The sequence below is a fragment of the Schistocerca nitens genome, chromosome 8 (genome assembly GCF_023898315.1).
Source record: "Schistocerca nitens isolate TAMUIC-IGC-003100 chromosome 8, iqSchNite1.1, whole genome shotgun sequence".
Taxonomy (NCBI): Eukaryota; Metazoa; Arthropoda; class Insecta; order Orthoptera; family Acrididae; genus Schistocerca; species Schistocerca nitens.
Genome location: NC_064621.1, coordinates 340,747,858 through 340,767,817, shown reverse-complemented (window position 1 = coordinate 340,767,817; position 19,960 = coordinate 340,747,858). Strand labels below are relative to the sequence as shown.

The 19,960-nt window shown below is 41.7% G+C and overlaps 1 protein-coding gene across 1 annotated transcript in view; it reads right to left on the bottom strand.

The window, feature by feature from the left end:
- Positions 1-19,960, bottom strand: part of LOC126199368 (uncharacterized) — a 542,567-nt gene that overhangs the window by 283,978 nt on the left and 238,629 nt on the right. The window lies entirely within an intron of this gene.

The following is a 19,960-nucleotide window of genomic DNA, read 5'->3' as shown; positions in this document are numbered from 1 at the left end:
GCACGTCTTTTCACTCATCAGCAGTAACGAATGGTTACTGTTAACACTGCCAGAGGAAAGCTAAAACTGGGGAGATGCGGAGGGACGTCTAAGAGTCACGAAAACGTAAACGTGTGGCTTAAATGAAAGTTGTTAAAGTGAAGGACAAGGTAAGATGTACATAAGAGAGGAAAGTGAAAGCAAATGGATATCCTGCTCGGTAAGGCATCTCGATGTGGAATACTACCAGCAGCGGGATACACAGCTTTGGTGTAGCATTCACAGTTGTGAAATATCGCAGCTACTTAATTCGTTAAGATTTCTTGAAACCAAATGACGATCTGCAGTATAGGATAAAAATAATTTGTTTCGAAACACACGTTAAACGTACGCTCTCAGTGTACACAGATTGAAATAACCGTTGAAGAGCGGTCTTAAATTTCTAAACACTCACACGCAACGTACTTGAAAACAAGGGTTTGGTCATAAAACGGCAGGAGGGAAATGTGAATATAGTGTGTGGCATATCCTGTCAAAATGGAGATTTCTTTTCTTCACACGAAGAAATATTTTTGTCGCGAACTGCATAGATGTTACGACGTTTCGTACCACGAGATAGGGTAGTACAGTAGATATTTTAGTAGTTGATCTGTAAGCTTTGAGAGACGTAGGTCAAGATATACAAAAAAAAAAAAAAATTGGTTCAAATGGGTCTGAGCACTATGGGACTTAACAGCTGAGGTCATCAGTCCCCTAGAACTTAGAACTACTTAAACCTAACTAACCTAAGGACACCACACACATCCATGCCCGAGGCAGGATTCGAACCTGCGACCGTAGCGGTCGCGCGGTTCCAGACTGTAGCGCCTCGAACTGCTCGGCCTCACTGGCCGGCGTCAAGATATACCATTTTAACCTTTCGTTAACAAGTCATCACGAGGAATCTGTGACGTTCTGAGAAAGAACATCAACAATTGCACAAAAATTAATCAGAAACTTGATAGAATAAGTGCAGAAGAGGTGTTCAATCTGCGCCGGACATCACTACCTACCTATCTGCTATTTTCGTTTTAATGAATACTTCAGCTTTCCGGCTTCAGTGTGTTTGTCTATTAGAGTTTAAGTAGTTGTAGATACCTTGGAACTTGTGCAGTCTTATCCTTTCCCACATAGCAGGAAAAATAGTCTCCATCTCAGATCCGTAAAGGCCTGTTTCTTATGATATGGTTGTATTTGTTCGTCAGTATGCAAGCCCAATGTTTCAGCGTGCCACAAGGTAAATGGAAGTTTTTTTGTTGCAAAGGTGACGTTATCGGGGATTCCAGGTAGCCTCCTAATGGACGCATAATGATATTTCACCTCAGAGCAGGATTGTGTTGGTATATCCACTCTCAGTATTTTCCTTCCTTCTTGTTGAAGTGACGCATCGTGATCTTTCTTTTTCGACTTTTTTCTGCCCAGTGCCTTTTCCACTCAGTGACTTACGAATGGATTTTGTGTCTTGTGCAACACTTATCACTTGAGCAACCTTCTATTTCTTTTTATAAGTTATCATTCCATTCAATCACCACGCCCCTGCTTCCGTAGAATCACGCGAGCGCGGTACTACATACCTGTGGTTCAGATACAACGTCATGATCCATAGATATTGTTCCCTGTGCGTAATAGTGTGTGTGAATGATTGTGGCAAGTGTTTCTGGAGAGTAATATTGAGTTTATTTTGTTATGGATGAGGATAAAGTGACAAGCACGGTAACGTCAAAAGGCGATGTCTTACTTCACAGAAACAGTATCAAGAATTCTGCGGAGCTGAATACCCCATCCGGCGGACGGATTACCGTTGATAGTGTAAACAACACTCGGGAGAAATACGAGGGATAGGCATGAAGTTTTGATCACCACTTACAGATAGAGTTGTTCTGTTTGTAGGTACATGTCTGCAGCGGTGGTACACACTGAAATCCCACCACGAAGTACCGTAGCGCGCTGCTAAAGAGCTAGAATAAAATCATGTAGCTAATTGGTAAAGTGGAGTAAGTTTTCTGCATTTGAAGGGGGTCACCATTCCGTGCCCAAACCACATCATTCCATGGTAAGGTTGTGGAAGTATACAGCAACAACGCAATATCATAATACACAGCAGTTAGATGGCGCAGGCGCTTCCAGAGCGATCAGACAAGTCTATGATGAAGAATGAAGTGGCAGACTGTCTCTCTGTGAAGAAATGGGACTCGCAAGAGAAGTGTAGGCCCTGGCCCTCGGAAATCAGCGTATGTCAAACGAGGCGAAAGTGGAATAAGTGACAGTCAGACAGGGATCGGTTTTCAGCATCTCGCACGACATTTTCAACACAACAAACGATGTCTGCTGAATTCTGCGACAGCTCATACCCATTCAAAAACTCCGTCGAACTGAGCCAGCAGTGTAAATGTTGCAGCTGTTTCAGGCCAATGCAGAGTACTTCTTTAGCCTTGTAATCCCAAAGGTTGAGTGCTGGGCGTATTACCATGATCCCGAGACAAATTAGCAAAGCAGCTACTGGAAACATGCGGATTCGTCACCGACAAAAATGGCGAAGATTCAGCCATCATCGGAAAAGATCATGATGAATGTTTTTGTGGGACTCCCACGGCGTGGTACTAACAGATTATGCTCGTAAGGGTTAAACTATAGCAGGAGCATACATGCTATATCTTCTGACGAAGTGTTGCGTCAAGATGTCCAAGTGGGTGTCCTTGCTGTACATAGTCCACAGGACACAAGTAGACAGGTCGATTAACACTTCGAATCCCAACAATATAAAAAAAATTAAAATTGTTCACAAAATTAACGTTTATTACTTTAGTAAGCAAGGAATAGAATAAATAATTGGCAATAGTCAATTGCTTTAAAGCAGTGCTTCCACTTTGGAACCCTAAGACGCCCACCCATCGTTTTATTTGAAAGCAAGTTCACTTTTTTTCCTGGACGGAACAAGATATCTCGAAGCTTCCATGAATACACGCTGACAAAAGCAAATTATAGTTCTACACAATAAGCAAAAAGAACCTAAAATTTATTAAATATTTGTGAAAACCACATACCGACTCCCTGTTTTGTTATTTTTCTTTATTGAATTTCACTGCCCCATATGGGGTGCGCTGGCAGCAGCATAGGCGTTCATTTCGAAATCATTTATAAAAGCAGCAGTTCAAACTTACATTTACGTTGCAGTAACATTTAACATTAGATGTATTAATAGCGAGCATTAGATTTACTTGTTTCGACTGTCAATGACCACCTCAGTATACCTACTCAAGAAAAGAAAAAAAGAAAAGATAAAACGCATGTCTTGATTTCCTACAATCACGTAGCACGATCTCCGCGCTGACTCCTACAAAGCACTACATTCGTAGTAGTACATCAACGTACCACTAGATGTGTCTTGCAACAGCATCGGTGGTTCCATGGTAAGGGCGCTGGTACTTAAAAAAAAAAAAAATTAAGAAACATGGAGAGCTGCATCAAACCAGTCTCACGACTGAAGACGACAACAACAACAACATGATTTCAGGCACAAACCACTGGAACTCAAAAGGTTTAGACACTTTGGGGGTATGCACGTTGCTAATAACATACATAAGTGATTACGATAAAATCTTGCCAGCTGTTGGGCCTTGTCACACTCCTGTCCAAACACTATTCGAGCTCTCTGCTACGATCTTCTTCAGGAAAGGGTCAAAATGTCAAATTTTTGGAGATTTGAAGAGGGATGTAATTCGCAAGTCCTTCCTATTCAGGATTATGCCTCATGGTCTGTTCCGTTCTCACCATCTCATTTTCGGCGTTTCTACACTCCTTCTCATAAGATTGTATTCCATCCCTTTCCAATGGATTTTTTGAGGTGACGAGGTGACATATGCGGAGGATGCTCTTTCGAATCCTGCTTTCATTGTGTTACTTTACAGTTCATGGCTGTATTTCTCGTTATTTCCCTAATTCTTATTTTGTCTTCTCTTACGTAGCATTCCACAGTTTAGAGTTCATATCTGATGTTTCAAGTTGTCTTAAGTCTTTTTATCTTGACGTCCTTCTTGCTGCTCCAAACAGTACTGTCGGTAATGCTATGATTACATAAAATTTCAGTTCTTACAGTACACGTATATGTTTCTAGTTGTTTTCTTATGACGTTCTCTTTCCCAAAAGTAAGGTCACAGCCTAATACCTGTTCTATTATTATGTTGCTGATGGTTATTTTAATTCTTATGGGGTAATTTCTTACAAAGGCCATTGTTTTTCATTGTTGATATCTTCAGGTCATAATTTAGTCTAATACTGTTTAATCTGTGTATTGCTGTTTATAGTATTTATTGTCATGTATGATTATTTGGTCGTCAGCAAAAGACATCGTAATTCATATACCGATACATGTTGAACAGCGTTGGCAACATACTACAGCCTTGCCTTAATGCCAGGTTTATCTCTATTCCTGGTGTCAGCTGTGTCAGTATTTGTTACTTTGGTAGTTTTATGTAAAACGTGACATACTATCAGGGGCATGGGAAGATCTGTTTTCTGCGGTGCTGGAGGTTTTACTATCATCACCCACGTGTCAGCGACGTGCATACCCCAGAGAATCTGTCTGTTTTGAAGATAACTTATAAGCGTAATTGCATTAGTAGTGCTTGTTTTCTGAAAGGTTGTCTGAAGACGAGCTTAGGTTCGAAACGTGGGGGACAGATCGGCGCGCTGTCCCGGCAGCAGCTTGCATGACCTCTCGTAAGCAGCGCACTAGACAACACGCACCGTACCGTTACACTGCACGGTCTGCCGGCAGACGAAGGGTCTCAGAGGCGGCGTCGCAGCCAGCGTCGAGTGTCATCTGCACTCACCAGTACCTGCAACACGAAGACACAAGTATAACTACGAGGACAGAGTCTGGTTCAAGCAAACACACTGAAGATATAAAGCGATGGAAACTCTCATAAATAAAACCACTGGACAAAGTATTACTTATCTTAAAAGAGTAGGGGAAATATGGTAAAATATGGTAAAATCGGGTATGCGGGTCAAGCCGGGTAGCTTCATATTGTCGTAACTAGTGCTGCCACCGGTCTGATAACACTCAGAACTACTAGCAACCGTCATTCTTTGAGTTGTAAATAAACGCAATTGCTTTTCCTTCTAGACATTTTTAAAGTATTTTCTGAAATGTTCTGCAGAGTTGGTGTTTCTTGGAACAGTGTCTTGATGAGAAACATTACTCGATAAAAAAAATAGCTCATCATTTATTGCATCAACGGGCCTTTAAGGCCATTAGCAGAAAACCAAAAGGAGAAAAACAGGACTCTATAAAAAAAATTATAATACATTACAAAAACACTATGAAAAGGTCAGTTAGGTACAACCAACTATGCTGATTTTCAGCTTCGTGTTCCACCACTGTCGGCTCCACTGCTTCAAGAATTGTTAATACTCTATCCTCCCATCTCCCCTTGGGCGTTCTCCGGCAAGTTGAGAGTGGTGGAGTCGGTATGGGAGGGATCTATTAGCCCCAAGGATGTGGTCAAAGCACTATACCCTCTTGCGCCCTAATATTCGGTCAATGAGTGGTTTTCCAGATCACCGGTACTGGTCTTCTTTCTTTCTGCATTCCCAGTTAGGTTCCGTGGTATTGTAGACGGGTCCATCGCTCTTTCGAAGTACTTTTTTCTCGAAGAGACGGATTGTTTCTTCAGTTATTGCTGATGACGCCCAGGGTTCACAGCCATATAAAATTATTGTCCGTACTGGTGTCATATACACCTGGATCTTGTTTTTCTGTGATGTCAGTTGTGACGTGAACGAATTGTTCAGGCTAAAGAAAACGCGATTAATTTTTATTAATCGTTGTTCGTCACTTCACTTTTGTTGGTATGGAAACCACGTACCTGAATTCTTGAACTCGTTCAGAAGTGTGCCCGTCAACAACGTTGGAAGGAAGGGAGAACTTGACGTTGTGGAACAGCGAGATGTCATCATTCGCGCACTAGAAGTGTTTCGGGGGGACAACGAAGCGCTGGCATTAGTGTGTAATACGTAATGGGAACTACATTTATTTCCAAAAAACGAAAATTCCCTGCGGCCGTAGTTCAGACCGGGCGCAGTTCTGTGATGTCTTACTGGTCTTTTCGTAACATGACTCGGGCCTGTGTAGTAAGGTTACCATGAGCACGAATCACGATATTTATTTCAACATACTCTGTGACCATATGTTGCCCTTTATCCTGCGTCTTCTCGACGAGAATGCTGCGAACCATTCCGTCTTCCAAGAATATACCAGCCCTTTCCACAAGGCTGCACGCATACGACTCCTGTTCGATGACAGCTCAGGCCTCTTAGTGCAACTCCACTAGTCCGAAAAATCGCCCTGCCTTAACCCCTAGGAACTGACTGGCACTGTTTGAAGCAGCGGCTGAAACCTAGCAATCCCTGAAATGTGGTGTTCTACGGCAGGCAATCATCAGTGAGTGACTGTACCAAGATATGAAGAAACTTGCGCCCGCCTTTCTTCACCAAATTGATACCGTTATCAAGTCTAAGAGGCGATATTAGCTTGGCGTGTCCTGGTGGAGACTAATTTTTTGTCTGGTGTGCCTACATATGCCTTGAATATACACTGTGATATTTCAGAGTGAGGCTAATACGAGCGGATCGTAACTGTGCATCACTCCAGGACACGAGCCAGACACCTCTCATTCACAGGCAACGTCCTATCAACAGAACGATTGGAAACTACTAAAGATAAAAGTCCAAGCTGAAGCTCCCTCGATATTTTATCTTTTTAATATCGCAACACGTTACGAGCCAAAAACCGTCTTCACACACCATTCGGAAACTATAATGAATAAAAATTTCATTCTCTACCGCAGCTTTAACACTCTCCGACGCTACGGACAGTTGCTGCTCGTTAAATTAAACTATTTAGAATCGTCACCAGATGAAAAAGCTTAAATCGCATTGCAGCATACTGCGAAAAAAGTTTTAAATCATGTGTCCAGTATGTAGATAACCGACATTTCAGTTTACAAACACGAACAGCTGCCTAACTGCACGACGGCACGTATAAAGTATCGAATATAAGAAAGAACGACTCGTGTCACTCAAGCCATTGTCTATCTTTCATGACACTTCCTTCCTTCACTCGGACGTTCTGACTCTTGCTGCCGGTGGATAGAATATTTCATACTATATCAGGCATCCAGCTGATGCGCGTCCGAAGATTGGTACGAAAGTTCTATGCCGTTTCCAGAATACGCTGCAGAAAGCTGCGGTCTATGCATGTCCTTTGCGTAGAGTGCCGACTTTTGCCCAACTTCGACAAATAGGCCTACTGTATGCAGGGTGGTAAAAAAGTCTGAAAAGCGTGTAAGACTGTTGCAGGGTAGGTTATGCTGAGAAATAATTAAGAAAAGAATTCTATACGTTGTGCCGAATTACTTAGCATTGAAGTTATCCAATCAGGTCGCTGCACGCGCGAAATCAAGCCGGAAACAATAGAAGACCTTAGTGCAAGGAGGGGATAACCCACATTTTAAAAAAAATCCGACGTTGAATGTAGGCAGTGGTCTCACTAATGTGACTGGAATCTGTATGTTCAGTGAAAAACAGCGATTTATCAGTATTTGTCCCTTTCTCCCATTAACTTGATGAAGGGATAAGATTCTAAAACTTCTAGGGGCTGATATATGTTACGGGAGGAAGTGGCGTTATCCTTATTTTGCACAGAGTTCTTCGGTTAGTGTCAACTGTTCTTTGGCTCGGCTTCGGTCCTTACTACCATCCCATGTTCAATCATGTATCGCTCTCTTGTTCAGTTTTTCCTGGGCGAAGGGCACGTTTGACAACACCGTCTCTGGCCGGCCACTTGAATATGTGCGGGCAACGGTCTGATTGGCGAACTTCAGTGCTAACTCGGAAATGATGCAACGTATTTATTTTTATTTTATTTTTTTCCCGTCCTTCGCAGCGATCTCTCAGCACAAAATATCCTGCAACATCCTTGTAAGCTTCTCAGACTGTTTCTGACCAACCTAAATAACTACTGTAACTACTGATACTCTCGTTTTTTTCCTTCTCCCTCCTGCTTTTTTAAATGTGGAATGGCGTGTTTACTATGAACTACAGACTAGGTCCATTTCAGTACGATTGGATACGGTATGAGTCATATTCTGCATCGATGGATATCCTCCGACAGATGTACGGAAAGCTTAACTTACGGATGTCAGGTTTCAATCTAGACAATCCAAGATACTTACACAGAAAGCAAAACTATCGGAACTGTTAGATATTTCTGTGTCTTATTGTTCGCAAAAGAGCCACCACTATGTTATTAAATACACGATAATCAGCATTTACACCCACTGACAATAATTTGTTACGTGAAATATCAAATAATACAAATGTTCTAAAATAAATCACAATTAATCGTTTAATTCTGGGGAAGCATATGTCTGCTACAGTACTTGGACGTCTCTTTTTGTTTCATGATTATTACTGTTATTATTTATATACCAACAGAGTATTCTGGTTTACATAGTTTATTGCTGTGAGATTGTATGAGGCCAAAATATTATGCGAACTTAGTCGTGAAGGATTGCCTCGAAAATTCAGATTCTATAACACTTATTTCTTAAACAGAAAAAATAAGTAAAAATAGAACTTCCGTTGTCAGTAACTTGATGCCTACGATCATTTGCTTCCGTGTGCATGAAGCACCGAGTGGCTCAAATAGAATACTTGAAACGTCACAAAATCGAAAAATATGGTAGGTATCGCAAAGCGATTTTTACTCAACGTACAGACACTAGTGGAACCTTTATTCAGTAAAAATATTTGTGGTCCAAAGTGTCGTATTTTACATTATTTTTGTAGATTTGTAACTTTTGAGTTACCTGGTATTTTGGTGGTTAATAGATGCACCGTTCAGCGGTAATGGCGCGGAAATTTGGAAATCTGTTTTCTCCAATGAAACATCAGAACGTACGAAATATATCCACGTACTGAAGTCACTGTTTTGCTGAAGCATAAAACATTGGACTCAGAGTAATTTATTGTACAAAGCATAATTACGCAATTTGGTAGTCTTGAAAACAAAGGTGAAATCATCACAGTAAATTCACCAAGAGTTTACTTTCGTGTGCCATGGATCATGTCTGTCTTATCACAGTATGATGTGTAGTGTGTTCAAAAACTTGTTGCTCTTAGTGATTATATAGCTACATATTGGCCATTTACAAAACGGGCTTTTTAAGTTTACAATTTGTAATCTACAATTAACTTCGGTGCCTGAAATCAATGCACGCAGAAATATTAAATATCCAGGAGCTCGTACACAAGGCCGGAATCTGCTGATTCAAAGCCAGCTCAATAAGAACGAAGCCTCGAAGAATGGCGCGTCAACGAGGAACATTGGGATATACCGCCGCTCAGAGAGCTGAATACATATACTCAGTGACTAAGCATCTACGATATGACCTGAGAGGTTAAGCGTTAAAGAAAATATCACGACTTTATAACAGCGGCCAATGGGACAGCTATTTTACTTTTACTATCTATAGTGACTGCTTCTTCATACGAACGTCAATGATTTAAATTATATCCCATTATATTGAAGCGTTTTTAATGTCTTTTTCATATAAAGTAACATTACTAAAACTACATTTTCATACTTGTTTATGAAACTGCATTGTGACAGTAGTGACAGTAACTGACCTCTACGAATCACTGTACGAATCAGATTAGCATTCTTGTGTGAAAACATCTGCTTCGTTAATTATCCTTGAGAAATTTTCAAAGCAAAAAAAGGCCCGCGGGTACAAATATTTCGTTTAAATTTTATGAATGCTTGTCACCCTCGGGAAATTAAAAGTAGTTTATCATTTCGCTTCACTTAATCCAACACATGCAGTCATGTTTAGGTTTCGTAATTACATAAGGAAAACAAATTCAATGATTTGAAATCTACGCTTTTATTTGTAGTCTACTGGCACAATAATCAGCCTCCTCTCATTACTGAAGTACGAATTATAAAAACTTGCAAATACCTGTAATGCCAATTGTGTAATTAGTTTAGGATTTAAAGAAACTCTCCTAACCGAAAGTGACTAGCAACAGGTGTATGGAGGAGAACAAATATCTAGCTGCTAGCCTCGCTGTTCGCATTCAATAACGTGAACCTAAACACAACAAAAAGCAAATGTGGTCGTAGAAGCGTGGATGTACCACCAGCGTATTTTGTTTATCGTATTGGGCACTTCTGTCAGGGTTCGGACAGCTGGGAAGTCAGCCACGCCAGGTCGTGCGGTAGCGTTCTCGCTTCCCACGCCCGGGTTCGATTCCCGGCGGGGTCAGGGATTTTCTCTGCCTCGTGATGGCTGGGTGTTGTGTGATGTCCTTAGGTTAGTTAGGTTTAAGTAGTTCTAAGTTCTAGGGGACTTATGACCACAGCAGTTGAGTCCCATAGTGCTCAGAGCCATTCAGCCACGCCTCCTGACTCTCGAGTGCTTCATTGTGCTTTCAGAAATAAATGTCGAGGACATGGCAACCTTTCTCCACGACGGTTGTAACGGATTCAAGGCGGTCCGACTATGTCCGTGGACCAGGTAAGACGCTTCTCTCTCTTCCGTGTAAAATAGCTGCAGTGTAACACAATGACGGTTGGTAACCTACGTTACCATCCGCTGAAAGAAAAAAATGTGATCAGCTGCTTGATCATCGGTTCCCAGTCGCAATTACATGCATTTACATGTTCAGAACTGTAAGTTAGTACATGCGATAACTTGCATGAACGAGTTATCAATGCCGTGGGACGTACGGTTTTATCTTCCATTCATCCACTTTTCCTAAACAGACTGTCCTCCGGTCTGCGGTGTTTTCAATAAGCAGTACTTTTTTAAAATTTTACTAACTCTTCAGGACTTCGTGTGAGCGGCTACATTACTAAACGGCTGCATAACGTGTTGATGATCTATGAGTGGAGGATGAATAAATGTGTGTGTGTGTCGTAATATTTTTACTACACACACACACACACACACACACACACACACACACACACACACACACACACACACACAGACAGACAGACAGAGAACGCGGGTAGGAATGGATATCAGCCGAGCGTCGTTGGAAATATTGCGAAAATGTTAAATAATACGTCAGTTCGTTGAAACGTTTGTATACGGAAATGTCGTCAGATGTGATTTATTAACCCACAGACTAATGCTGAAAGGCATAGTTCTCTGCAATATGCTGTGCTCTTTTTGAAACTGAAACAAATGTTATGGGCCAGCTTTCGAACGTGTAATTTATAGGCTCGATACGCAACGTCGAAGCCAGTGGATGATAACTGTGAAAGAGATGGGGAATAATCAGCTGTTACGTTTTCTGATGAGTATACGTCACGTATACGCATAAACACACCGAAATTTGCTCTGAAAAAGTAGGCATTTAAGTAGAAATTCGGAAGTAAACAAAAGACGAACGCATCGTTTATAATGGTAACTACAACGCACAAACGCACAGAGGCGTGATTTTGGGACTGCAGTACATCAGCACGAACCCTGTACAGATAAATAATACTGCCGTCTGCTAAAATGCAATGAAATTCAGTATTTTGAATAACTAAAAACTGACACCAATATATTTCAGAATACACTTTAGCAATGTAAGAAGGCAGCAGATTTGGGTACTGCATAGCTATAACAAAATGTAACATTTTTATATCTTTTCAACTAAAGTCCAAGTGAAATAAAAAGTTCACATTGACTGCTAGTGATGCGAGCACGTTAGGTCGAATTAAAAATTACGTAGTGTAGCTGCAAAAGGCGAAAGGCTATAATTCACTTAACAAGAGGAACATACCCCGAACAGGTCAATGAATTTGCAATGTTTCACATGACTGTAGTATATAATTAGGTACGACAAATGCTGCTCCAGCACTAGGCGCTTCTCAAGCGTTTTCGAGAAAGCGAGGATCAGAGTGTTACGAGCCTGTTGGATTTCATACGACAGCACAGCCGTTGTGCAGCAGCATTGGCCAGTCGGTGAAAGCTGCAGAACGGAATTCTGCACGTACTGATTTCGAGTCGCATCATTGTTTCTTTTTATAATATTCCACGAAATATTTGTGTTGCTATGTTTCTGCGGAAAGGACGAAAATGTCAGCGACTGTGGTACACTCGTGGTAAGGTTAAGCGAGGTTATAACGTGTCGACTTACTGCCCTGAAATTTTTAACAATACTTCTCAAATTTGAAAAATGTAGAGCTATATTATTGAAACTGGTAATGCAGTGCTTTAAATTATTTGCAGAGTGCATTACAAACACAAAACAAATACTGCGTCGTTAATTCAGCTGTCACGGGATGATAACCGTGCACGACTACTGACGCAAATATAAACATTTCTGCTTCAATTAACTTCATAATTTCGTTGTATCTTTCCGAAAAATTCACAACTTTCTAGCATAGCATTAGCAACAAATGAGAAATAGAGATACTGCTACTGAGACAAAAATACTGCAGCAGTTGCACGTGTGTGAGCTATTGATAAAAATTTTAATACAGAAGCGTATTGTTTTCGTTTGTGCATGTATGATTTCTTTAACATGTTTTTACTGTCTCAAATATTTTATTCAAAACTTATTGAAACAATTTACGAGGAACTATCATACTTGTTATAAAAACTGAAATCAATTTAAAAAAACTATAAAACAGACAGGAAATATATAACTACAGTGGAATGCAAGATCTTCTGTGAGAAAAATGATGTAATATGTGTTTGACATTGCGTCAGTCGTTGGGGTCGATCTGAAAGTTACAGCATTCTTGAAGAATCAAGTTTTCCGAGATCTGGTAACTTTTTATTGGTATTACCGATTTAGACAGATCCACGCTGTCGTTACAATGGGACAAGATCCCATGATGGCAGCATAGATCTGTCGAAACTGGTAACAGTAATAAAAATAAATGCTAGCGACCTTGGCAAACCTGATTCGTCAAGAATAATACAAAATGATGTAAATATGAAAAAAGTACCTCCGGTGTCGCGTAGTCCAGTGATCGGGGATCGTAGTGCCAAATTGAAATCCGATGTAGGTAGTTACATCACAAGGGGTAATGAGGAATTGTGATGAAATGAACATTTATTTACCGATGTTTTTTAAAGACTTCGTTTTCGCCATTGACTGTACGTTTATTAATAATATTTTGGCCTCGTGGTCACTTTCAAGGAGGTAACATGTGCTGTAAGCACAGCAGTAGTTCTCAGTAAAAGGTGTAATAACGGCACAAGCCTCTAGAGCTCATGCCAACCTTCGCCACATACGCCATCATTTTGTTTTTATTGGTATCTCATAATGTTCTTATGCTGTCTGTCACGTAATGGTGGTGGATGTGTGACTAAGGCTGACACGAGTACCTGAGACTAACTTCATTTTTATTACTTTTACTGATAACTGCTGTACTTACAGCACCTGTTACCGACTTAAAAATGACCACAAGGTCGAGACTGCAATAGTGGATTTTTAAATAAACGCACAGTCAATGGCGAAAATGAAGTCATTCAAAGAATTTTAAGAGACTGTAAACCCACAGCAAATACAACTGCGTATTAATCGATATATTCGTGCGCATATCGCAAATATAGTGTACATTGTTCAAAATAGGAGTAGCCAGGCATGACTTGACTGCGATACGTGCATGACTGTGTTGATAAATGACTGTTTCCTCTCCATTTCTTATTATATCTGGATTATAGCTTGCCACGAATGTACTGTATTAATTATCACCGTTACTGTCCCTTCTTGAAGACACGTGATGCGTTGTAACGATGCAATTGTTTGGTGGAACACTATGAAGAAAAGAAGAGAAAAGTGAATGACTAGATCGTAGTACGTTCAGAATTTCGGTCTGCCACACTGCTGTTTCGCGGCTGGCGCTCTCGTACGGTGTTCAGCACGCTCGTAAAACTTAGAGCCTTGATTTGTAGAAGACGCTTAAGAAGCACATCGTACTGGAGCAAAGATCGAGTGATATTAAAATCGGTGACATACTGCGTGTATGCTTTCCTTGTAAGACCTTGACAGCTTACACTGAAGTGACAAAAGTCGTGGGATAACTCCTAATATTGTTTTGGACCTCCTTTTGCCCACCTTCGTGCAGCGACTCGACGCGGCGTGGACTCAGCAAGGCATTGGAAATATAGACCTGTCTCCTCTACAGCCGTCCATAATTGCACAAATTTTGCCAGCGAAGGGATTGGTGCACGAACTGACCCCTCGATTATGTCCCATCAATGCTCGATGAGTCATGTCTGGCGATCTGGATGGCCAAATCAATGGCTCGAATTGTTTCTTCAAATCAATGGCGAAAAATTGTGGCCCAGTGTCACGGTGCATTATTTTTTGAGAGCATGAAGTCAATGAATGAATGGCTGAAAACAACTCCAAGTAGCAATATAACGATTTCCAGTGAATGAGCAGCTCAGATGGACCAGAGGACCCAGTCTATTCTATGCAGACGGACTTCACGCCAGTATGGAGCCAACACCAGCTTGCACAATGCCTTGTTGACAACTTAGCTCCGTGGCTTCGTGGGGACTACGCCACTCTCGAATCCTACCATCAGTTCTTGCCAACTGAAATCGAGACTCATCTGACCAGGCCCGTATTCCAGTCGTGTAGGGTCCAACCCATATGCTCACGCGCCCAGAAGAGGCGCTGCAGGTGATGTCTATTAGTAAGGGCACTCGCGTCGGTCGTCTGCTGCCTTAGCTCATTAACTCCAAATTCCGGGATACGTTCTCCGTACGTCCCATATTGATTTGTTCCTATTTCACGCAGTGTTTCTTGTCAGCGCTGACACCTCTTCGCAAACGCCGCAGCTCTCGGTCGTTATGTGAAGGCTATCGGCCACTGCATTGTATGTGGTGGGAGTTAACGTGTGAAATGTTGTATTCCCGATACACTCTCAACACTGTGGACAGCGGAATATTTAATTCCCTAACGATTTCCGAAATGGAATGTACCATGCGTCTAGCACCAACTGTCATTCCGTGTTCAAAGTCTGTAGAGCCCGTAGTGGAATCAAACCGCGTCGTAAACCTTTCCACCTTAATCTCCTGACTACAAATGACAGCTCCGCCCATGCGCTTCCCTTTCATACCTTGTGTACGCTATACTACCGCCATATGTATACGTGCATATTGCGGTACCATGTCTTTTGTCACTTCAGTGCATACCACCAGTACAGCATCTGGCCACACACTAGACGATCGTTGGTGGTGTGGCACACGTTTTAGGTGAGTGGCTGACCCTGCCTTATGTTTGTCGTCAGCCAGTGGTGGAACAGAAGGCTGAGGCGGAGGAGCAGCCTCTGCTGTGGTGTAATGTACGATATGGGCGTGAGCGCGCTCAAAACACACACACACACACACACACACACACACACACACACACACACACACACACACGGCTTATGTTGGCCAGCTCTGGACATCGTTACGGCCATAACAACACGTATCCCGATAAGATCGTACCGCCCCTACTAATGATACTGACGACGTCTTCTTGTTTTGCTCCATACTGGCCGGCCGGAGTGGCCGAACGGTTCTAGGCGCTACAGTCTGGAACCGCACGACCGCTACGGTCGCAGATTCGAATCCTGCCTCGGGCATGGGTGTGTGTGATGTCCTTAGGTTAGTTAGGTTTAAGAAGTTCTAAGTTCTAGGGGACTGATGACCTCAGAAGTTAAGCCTCATAGTACAGAGCCATTTGAACCATTTGCTCCATACTACTACTTACCAAAATGTGGAAAGCAAAGAGCTAGCAGTAGAAGAGATTTGCTTCACAGTATCGAAGATGAAAAATTGCTCGCAGTTCTTAAGGTATGCGTTTTCGGCCATATGTTTACTGAGACTTTCTTGCTTCTAGTATCGTGTACTTGCCTTTACGCCATTAATTATGATACACTATATATATATATATATATATATATTCTTTTATGATGATAGGAAAAACAAAAAGTAACCACAGATGTCACTATCAAGCTGCAGAAGTCTTTTCTTTCAGGCAGTAGCAAGTAGAATTAATTTTTTTCGCAGATGATTCAAGAGCTGCTTTTTAATTAAACTTGTTAAATACTGTTGCACATATAGTCTTGGCTTCCGGCAATAACCCACATAGTACTGTAGTTTGAAACATAAAACGTCATGAATACATCTAGTTTGTGAGCAAGTAGTACGACAATTTTTGAAACTTCCTACAGTGTACGTATAATAAACATTTGTACTCCAGTCACACACTGACGAGGCAAAGGATTATTACTACAGCACACAGCAAAAAAGAATGCTGCCAGGTGGCCCAGCGCCTGCGAAAGTGCATCTCCCAAATGGTGAAGTCTGTCGGCTGTTCGCGTGCTAATATCGTGAACAACTTTGGTAAGTGGTTGAAAGAAATCATGAATAGGAGATAAAGTGTTGGACGTCCACGCCAAATTACAGACCGTGGAGGCGGAGGCTTGCCCGCCCAGCAAAGCGGGACAGACTGCCATCTGTGGCAGCAGACGACCCCTGCGTGACAAAATGATATCGTCAATTACGATTGCTGTGGATACATCGTCGAGATTGGAAAGGTACCGTACGCTCGATAATTCGGTAATGAATCAGGTTTTTTGTTTTTTTTTTTTTTTTGTTTACACTAAGTACGGTCACACCATCTTCGGATTGAGATAATTAAAATCCAGAAGAGGTAAAAGTAGAAACACTTGTCGTAAATTTGTTTGTAGTGTGAACGTAGCATTTGCAAGGGTGGTGTGGAAAACCACTTTATTTCTCGTGCACTTCAGTATCTCCGTTCATGTCGTGAGAAGTCTTTTCTTTTATGTACTGACTCCTTGAGCAGCCTGAAAACTATCGACCAGTGCTACCCTCGTCATCCTTTGGTACCGTCCATCCAGGAGTCCATCTACGCCCTGGAACGGTCCAGTCGTTAAGTGGTGTTTGTCCAGACCCCTGGTCACGTCGGACTCCCAGGGAATGAAGTTGCTAACAGGTTGGCCAAACAGGCTACACGGAGACCACTTCTGGATGTGGGCATCCTCGCAACTCACCTGCGTATTTCATTACGCCGCAAGGTTTTTTAGCATTGGGAGACGGAATGGCAAACTCTTAGTACGCTCCACAAACTGCGAGCCATTAAGGGGACCACGAATGTGTGGAAGTCCTCGATGAGGGCCTCTCGCAGGGACTCCGTGGTTCTCTGCCGGCTCCGCATTGTCCACGCCTGGGCGACCCACGGCTACCTCAGTGTCGGTGCGGCGCCCGGTTGACAGTGGCCCATATTCTGGTGCTCTGTCCCGCTTTGACTGCCCAGCGACGAAATCTTGGGTTACCGGGCTCGTTGCCACTCATTTTATCTGACAACGCCTCATTGGCTGATTTAGTTTTACATTTTATTCGCGAGGATGGGTTTTATCATTTGATCTAAGTTTTAGCGCATGTCCTTTGTCCCTCTGTCTTTCCACTCTAGTGATTTTAGAGTGGAGGTTTTAATGTGTTGCAGGGTGGCTGGCTTTTCCTTTTACTTTCGTGGTCGGCCAGCCACTGTAATCTGCTTCTTTGTTTTATTCTCTTCTGTTTCATGCATCTATGTTTTTTTTTCTTGTCCTCTTTTGTTCCTTTTAGTGTTCGCTGCCTTTCCTTCGTTCTTGTGGTCTTTCCTTTCTTTCCGTTTTGTGTTGTGTGTTTCGTCCGTTTTCCTCTCACACTTCTGGCACTGTTTTATTAGGAACATTGGACCGATGACCTCGTAGTTTGGTCCCTCCCGTCCTCTTTTAAACTAACCAACCAACCATATGAATCCGATGGAATACATCTAGGACGCTATCAGGCTCCACGTCCACTCCAAAAACAACCTGCTCATAATTTACAGGAATTACATAACCCCTACGTAGACATCTGGTGCCACTTTATTCTGAAACCTACCAAGGACTTGCATCCTTACCACACAGAATCACTGATTTACTGATTTCCAAAGGATGGCCGACACGCTTTTAAGAGAGTTATCAAAATGTTTTGCTTCAACAATGTAACTTGGTCATGCGGATAGGTACAGACATGATCAAGTAGGGTGAAATGCTACTTTCCAGGGCAGGCAAGACAGTGATCACGCCAGATGCCTTCGTGGGCAGGGGCAACGGTTTGCTATTAACGTCATTAAATTTATTGATGAAGAAAACGGGATGACATTTATGACCAGAAAACGTGACGAAAAGGGCAAGCAAAACCTCTGAGTAGGTCAACGAAGGCAAGGAAGGCGTTTTATGAAGAAGCGAAATTTGTTAACATCGGTTATAGATTTAAGTCTCACGACGTCTTTTCTGAAAGTATTTGTATGGAGTGTAGCCATGTATGGAAGTGAAACATGGACGAGAAACAGTTTAGACAAGAAGAGAATAGAAGCTTTCGAAATGTGGTGCTAAGAAGAATGCTGGAGATTAGGTGGGTAGATCACGTAAGTAATGGGGAGGTACTGAATAGAGTTGGAGAGAAGAGGAATTTGTGGCACAACTTGACTAGAAGAAGGGATCGGTTGGTAGGACACGTTCTGAGGCATCAAGGGATCATCAATTTAGTACTGGAGGGAAGCATGGAGTGTAAAATCGTAGAGGGAGACCAAAAGATGACTCCACATAGCAGATTCAGAAGGATGTAGGTTGCAGTAGTTATTCGGAGATCAACAGGCTTGCACAGGATAGAGCAGCATGGAGAGCTGTATCAAATCAGTCATTCTCTGGACGGGAAACAACAAGAAGTAGTCAATGAAGTGTACACTATTGAAGGATGAATACGATTTCTGAGCAGAGTGAGAGTCAAGTATCCACCTGAATGAAGAGTAAACGGTACATCACGATGTCCCACTGGTGAAAGGTGTTATTAGGTAGAGATTTCTGTAATATTATCAACAATACAAAGAAATATCCGTTTCTCGAAAAATTCGCAAAAATAGCAAAGAAACTGTAGAAAAAGTGTCGTGTCTAAAGGATTTGGCTTTGAAAGGTGCAAGAATATGAGTCAGCATGTACGAACGAGACGACTAGGAATGCAAGGCACAGTACATTAGAGTTTTACGAAAAAAGAGAAGCATCATAATAAAAACGGCAAATGTTTTATTCAGACGAAACGTGAATTCGTTCACATCACACAATGAACAAATATTGTCGAAGTGATCGTGTGTGAGTAGTACTGTCAAAAGGAAGTGCAGATCAACGTTTAATTATAATGCTGAGGAAGGCACTGGCTTATAAACGTTGAAATGAAGCATAGTCGAATATCTCCAATTGATGTAATGCAAGTCTTAATATGTATACCACTTTTTTTGTACTCGCTGTTCCATACTTAATACGTGTACTATGTAGCAATGAAATACCCACATTCTAATCCAACCTGGTTTATTATTCAGTGTATATCTTGCACACTGCTGATAACATGTTGTAAGTAGAAAAATCTCCTTTGATGAAATATTCAATATGTATTATTCATGTGTACTTCAAAACTGACCAGCTAATAATCCTCCCTTTTATCATTGACATACCGTATCTAAAAGGCCTCCTCCCATCGTCTGTAGATCATCTTGGCTATTCTGAAATCTGTTTAACCCAAGAGTCATCAGTCACGGACTTGTAGCACTAATTTTACTAAAATAAAATGTTAGTGAACAAAACAAATTCAGAAAATTTGAGTTTGCAGTAAATTCTTGGCGGATTTTTTAAATATCAAGGATACAAGTGCACATCCTAAATTCTTACGCTACATGAAACACAACTAATGATTTAAACCAAGTTAAGAATATCTAACCAGCTCTTAACTGAAGTAACGTCTATGACTAATTTATATAGGTATCCTCTACTTTTCCTGTGTGTGTTACAAACGAAAATGCGCTGGGAACCATAAGGGCGTAAAGC